This window comes from Benincasa hispida, chromosome 3, assembly GCF_027475165.1.
Source record: "Benincasa hispida cultivar pf3 chromosome 3, pf3_genome.v1.1, whole genome shotgun sequence".
NCBI classification, from domain to species: Eukaryota; Viridiplantae; Streptophyta; class Magnoliopsida; order Cucurbitales; family Cucurbitaceae; genus Benincasa; species Benincasa hispida.
Window position 1 is genome coordinate 62,885,963 of NC_143480.1, and position 7,030 is coordinate 62,892,992.

The window sequence follows — 7,030 nt, forward strand, 5'->3', positions numbered from 1 at the left end:
GAGGTGGAACCGACCAACTAGATGAACTACATTAACAACTCTTGCTGATGAAGCAGGCTCTTCAACAACTCTTGTTGAAGTTTCAGTAGTTTCATTGGAAAGCTCACGCAACACGACTTTACTTTGTGGACTGTGCTCCTTAATATGATCTTACTCCAAGAAAGCAGCGTTCGTAGAAACAAATACCCTATTTTCCAATGGATCATAAAAATAACCCCCTTGTGTACCTTTGGAAGAGGCATAACCTCGACCGTGGTTCCAACTTCTTGGGATTTGCCTCACCACAAATGCGAAAGTGATGTAAACTAGTTTTACGCCCGTTCCACAACTCCAGAGGTGTTCTCATAACACTCTTGGAGGGAACACAATTGAGTATGTATACCACAATCTCCACTGCAAAACCCCAAAACGAGTCCGGTAAATAAGCGTAACTCATCATCGAACGAACCATTTCCAACAAGGTTCTATTTCTCCTCTCCGGTATACCATACTGCTGAGGTGTACCCGGTGCTGAGAGTTGGGAAACGATTCCATGTTCTATCAAATAGTCCTGGAATGCTGAATCCAAAAAATATCCACCTCGATCTGAACGAAGTGTTTTAATCCGTCTATCTAATGCATTTCAACTTCAGCCTTGAACTCTTTGAACTTTTCAAAGGATTCAGACTTCTGTTGCATAAAATAAACATACTCATACCTAGAGTAATCATCAGTAAAACTGATAAAATACTCATAGCCACCTCGGGCTCGCACATTCACAGGTCCATAAAGATCAGAATGTACTAACTCAAGAGGCTCTTTGGCTCGATAACCTTTTCCAGTAAAAGGTCTTTTGGTCATCTTACCCTCAAGGCAAGATTCACACACCGGTAAAGAATTTTCTTCTAACTCACTTAAAAGGTCATTCTTCACCAATCTCTCAATCCTATTAAGATTGATGTTCCCTAATCGAAAGTGCCAAAGTTGGGAGATAGTAGATGACTATCGTATAGTCAGGTGCTTGTCGTTTAGGAAAAGGTACACGATCGTGTAGGTTTTACTAAGCGATCGTCTAGTAAATAGTAAGTGATCGTTTAAATCAGCTCGGCGCACTAAGCTATCGTTTAGAGAAGGTGATTGATCGTTTAGAAATCGCGTGCGATCGTTTAATGTGCGGGTGTGCGATCGTTTAGGCAATGGGCACTATTATATATGCTCTCAACATTAAGCGATCATGACGTTTTCACACCGTGAGAAAATTTCTGCGTCTCTCACAAAATGAAACCAAATTTCATTTTATTCTTCAGTTACAATAACCGAATTTAATTTTCTCACTTTCGCACGATTTAGGAGAAATTCTCGGCCAATTATCTCACAACTGCCTATTCAATTATATAATGAATATAATTATATTCTTAACCTATAGTTTGATATCACATATCTGCTATAGTAATTTCTCCCCTACTTGATATAAATCATATTTATATCTAATTTCCTCCAAAATAATGTATCTCATACATTTAGTCATCCAGTCCAATTACATCATATATAATCGAACTCCATCTTGTCAATTTGAACATTTCAAATTAACCCAAACACTGGTTCTCAACTTTATCCAAGCTACCCAGGGGACCTAATGGACCTGTGACTTGAAGCTCCAACGGTCCGTGAATAGCTGACTAAACTCTTTAGCCACGAGATCTACCATCCATTATATGTCAGGTATTCCACTAAAGACCAACAGCTGAACTCTTCTTACCACAAATATATTTCTGTATCCATCGGATATAACCAATTATGAGTACGATGACCCTTCATAGATACTCGTAAGTACAGCTGGGACAAATTACCATTTTGCCCCTGTAGTTACATCTCACTCTTTAAGTACCAATGATTCCTCTAATGAACAATACAACATAGTCCAACTATGTGTGAACACCTCTCGGGCCAAGAGAAGGTGTGTGGTGCCACATTGTTCAAGCCCTGAAATCAGCCCTTAAGGGAGTTATCTATCTACTTACCCCTGCCTCGGGGAAGGAGTGAATTCCATCTTGTGTAGCTGAGTTCCCAACTCCCAAATCAGACGAATCTCCAAAATGTTAGGTTTGAATCGGCGACCTAGCCACTCGCACCCATAAAAATCAAAGGATCACCCTCAATGGCAGGAGTTCCCAACTCACTCAGGATTGAGGTCAAATTGGGCTACTATAGTCATCCTAGTAAGATGAAGTCTCTGCCATGACGGTGGTATATAACGAGGATGTTAACACTTCGTTAAATGGTTTATAAAAAACTCTTTACCTGGAAGCACCCCGCGCACATCTCCCATACACGAATGATCAAGATCAGACCACTCTATGACAAATCACATCACTTCACACTCGTAGCGTTACTAGGATAAGTTTCCCTCCTATATCCATATACTACAGACCATTTTTGTTATCCTTTAAGACATGATCCACTTGTATGTCACCACATATATGCTTAAGCTACATAAAGATAACCAGGGATTTTAGGTTTATTGGTTTGTGGTAAAGCAAATAAACATTCAACTGAGCAAAATCAAGAAGTGAAGTAAAATATCATATATTATACATCACAAGCATTCGTACAAACTGTTTACAAACTACAAGACACGAGTTTTAGGGCATCAACCCCAAACAATATCTCCTAGTTTGTATACTCCAACTTTTCTTCAAATCATTTTTTAGCCATGCTTGCCCAAATTGTTGCTCTGATACCAATTTGATAGGAAACTGATCGTTTAAAATGTATTTATTGATAAAGTGTGATTACTCGGTCGTATATCAAAACAGCTAAACGATTTACATATACTTTGCTAAACGATGACAGACAGGCAACAACTACACGATCGCTTATACTTACTACACTATTGCTCTATCTTCTACACGATTTCTTACACTTACTACACGATCGCTTACAATTACTACACAATCGCTTATAACTACTACACGATCGCCGAAACCCTTCTACACGATCGCCTAGTAGATGAAGTAGACGATGAGCAGTACTCCTCTGTTGCTTCTACACGATCAATCTAACCCGAACTCCTACACATGAGAGCTCACTTCCCTCACTAAAGTATTCAGTTCTTCAATCGCCCTCTCTTTACATTTTCTTTCTCTTTTAAATCAAAACTTCCCCAACAGATTGAAAGTCGTTTAACTATAGTCCCCAACCTCCTTAATCGTCTCAACTATCCGATGTCCATATCAATTTTCCCATTACTACGGTTCCCAATTGGGCCATTGTACATTCTAGCATTTGTCTGGGGTGACTATAGGACCTAAGGATCACCGTGGACTGCTGGAGGTTCACAAGTGTCACGTGGCCCATCATGGCCAACCAAAGGACACGTGACGATGGACCCACAACCAAGGTGGCGTCAATAGAATAAAAAAAATGGATTAAGGGAGAGTAATCAGGAAGTAGTAGACATGACCCCTTGCAAACACCCCTTAATATATAGGGAAGTTGCCCTTCTTGGTGTTATTGTCTCATAACCTCGATTAGAGTAATCTGTTTGTAGCCAGGTCCATCTCGAGTTCCTTTCGACCACTTCTCCCATGACAAGGCAACTTCCCCTATTATTTAGGGGTGTTGCAAGGTCATGTCTACTACTTCCTGATTACTCTCCCTTAATCCATTTTTTTTATTCTATTGACGCCACCTTGGTTGTGGGTCCATCGTCACGTGTCCTTTGGTTGGCCATGATGGTGCCACGTGACACTTGTGAACCTCCAGCAGTCCACGGTGATCCTTAGGCCTAGAGTCACCCAGACCAAGATGCTAGAATGTACCATGGCACTATTGGGAACCGTAGTTAATGGGAAATTTGATATGACATCGATAGTTGAGTCGATTAAGGAGGTTGGGGACTATAGTTAAACGACTTTCAATTCTGTTGGGGGAAGTTTTGATTTAAAAGAAGAAAGAAATGGAAAGAGAGGGCATTGAAGAACTGAATATCTTGAGTGAGGGAAGTGAGCTCTCGAGGGTGGGAGTTCGGGTTAGTCTGTCGTGTAGAAATAGTCGAGGTACCATTCATCGCCTACTTCATCTACTAAGCGATCGTGTAGTTGCGGTAAGCGATCACATAGTGTGTGTAAGCGATCGTGTAGAGATTGTGAGCGATCGTGTAGTGAATGTAAACAATCGTTTAGTGTTTGTAAGCGATCGTGTAGCAAGATTAAGCGATCGTGTAGTTGTTGATCGACATTCATCATCTAGTAAAGTACATGTCCATCGTTTAGCTATTATGTTATACGATCGTGTCATCACACTTAATCAATGAATACACTTTAAAGGATCAGTTTCCTATCAAATTGGTATCAGAGCAACAACTTGGGCAGACATGGCTTAGAAACGATTTAAGGAAAAGCTGGAGTTACTAGACCAGGAGATATTGTTGGGGTTGATGCCCTAAAATCTCGTGTCCTGTAGTTTGTAAACTGTTTGTATGAACGCTTGTGATGTACAATATATGATATTTTACTTCACTTCTTGATTTTGTTCAGTTGTGTTGTTTTATTTGCTGTACCACAAACCAATAAACCTAAAATCCCTGGTTATCTGGATATAACTTAAGCATGTATGTGGTGACATACAAGTGGATTATGTGTTAAGTGATAACCAAAATGGTCTGTAGTATATGGATATAGGAGGGAAACCTTATCCTAGTAACGCTACGTGGTCACAAGTGTTGTGATTTGTCATAGATGGTCTGATCTTGATCATTCGTGTAGGGGAGATGTGAGCGGGGGCGTCCTAAACAAAGAGTTTGTATAAGACCAGACCACGAAGTGTTAACATCTCGTTATATACCACCGTTCATGGCAGAGACTTCACTTTACTAGGATGACTATAGGTAACATGACCTCAATTATGAGTGAGTTGGAAACTCTTGCCATTGAGGGTAGTCCTTTGATTTGCATGGATGCGAGTGACCAGGTTGCTGACTCAAACCTATCAATTTGGGGATTCGTCTGATTTGGGAGTTGGGAACTCAGCTACACAAGATGGAATTCACTCATTCGTCGAAGCAGGGGCAGGTAGATAGATAACTCCCTTAAGGGTTGATTCCAGGGCTTGAACGATGTGGCACCACACACCTTCTCTTGGCCCGAGAGGTGTTCACACATAGTTGGACTATGTTGTATTGTTCATTAGAGGAATCAGTGGTACTTAAAGAGTGAGATGTAACTATAAGGGCAAAACGGTATATTGGCCCAGCTGTACTTACGAGTATCTGTGAAGGGTCATCATACTCATAACTGGTTATATCCGATGGACACAGAAATATATCTGTGGTAAGAAGAGTTCAGCTGTTGGTCTTTAATGGAATGCCTGGCAGTTAACGGATGGTGGATTTCGTGGCTAAAGAGTTTAGTCAGCTATTCACGTACCATTGGAGCTTCGAGCCATAGGTCCATAAGGTCCCCTTGGTAGCTTGGATAAAGTTGAGAATCAATTTTTGGGTCAGTTTGAAATGTTCAAATTGACAAGATGGAGTTCGATTATATATGATATAATTGAACTGGTTAACTATATACGATATAATTGACTAAATGTATGAGATACATTATTTTGGAGGAAATTAGATATAAATATGATTTATATCAAGTAGGGGAGAAATTACTATAGCAGATATGTGATATCAAACTATAGGTTAAGAATATAATTATATTCATTATATAATTGAATAGGCAGTTGTGAGATAATTGGCCGAGAATTTCTCCTAAATCGTGCGAAAGTGAGAAAATTAAATTCGGTTATTGTAACTGAAGAATAAAATGAAATTTGGTTTCATTTTGTGAGAGACGCAGAAATTTTCTCACGGTGTGAAAACGTCATGATCGCTTAATGTTGAGAGCATATATAATAGTGCCCATTGCCTAAACGATCGCACACCCGCACATTAAACGATCGCACGCGATTTCTAAACGATCAATCACCTTCTCTAAACGATAGCTTAGTGCGCCGAGCTGATTTAAACGATCACTTACTATTTACTAGACGATCGCTTAGTAAAACCTACACGATCGTGTACCTTTTCCTAAACGACAAGCACCTGACTATACGATAGTCATCTACTATCTCCCAACTTTGGCACTTTCGATTAGGGAACATCAATCTTAATAGGATTGAGAGATTGGTGAAGAATGACCTTTTAAGTGAGTTAGAAGAAAATTCTTTACCGGTGTGTGAATCTTGCCTTGAGGGTAAGATGACCAAAAGACCTTTTACTGGAAAAGGTTATCGAGCCAAAGAGCCTCTTGAGTTAGTACATTCTGATCTTTATGGACCTGTGAATGTGCGAGCCCGAGGTGGCTATGAGTATTTTATCAGTTTTACTGATGATTACTCTAGGTATGAGTATGTTTATTTTATGCAACAGAAGTCTGAATCCTTTGAAAAGTTCAAAGAGTTCAAGGCTGAAGTTGAAATGCATTAGATAGACGGATTAAAACACTTCGTTCAGATCGAGGTGGATATTTTTTGGATTCAGCATTCCAGGACTATTTGATAGAACATGGAATCGTTTCCCAACTCTCAGCACCGGGTACACCTCAGCAGTATGGTATACCGGAGAGGAGAAATAGAACCTTGTTGGAAATGGTTCGTTCGATGATGAGTTACGCTTATTTACCGGACTCGTTTTGGGGTTTTGCAGTGGAGATTGTGGTATACATACTCAATTGTGTTCCCTCCAAGAGTGTTATGAGAACACCTCTGGAGTTGTGGAACGGGCGTAAAACTAGTTTACATCACTTTCGCATTTGTGGTGAGGCAAATCCCAAGAAGTTGGAACCACGGTCGAGGTTATGCCTCTTCCAAAGGTACACAAGGGGGTTATTTTTATGATCCATTGGAAAATAGGGTATTTGTTTCTACGAACGCTGCTTTCTTGGAGTAAGATCATATTAAGGAGCACAGTCCACAAAGTAAAGTCGTGTTGCGTGAGCTTTCCAATGAAACTACTGAAACTTCAACAAGAGTTGTTGAAGAGCCTGCTTCATCAGCAAGAGTT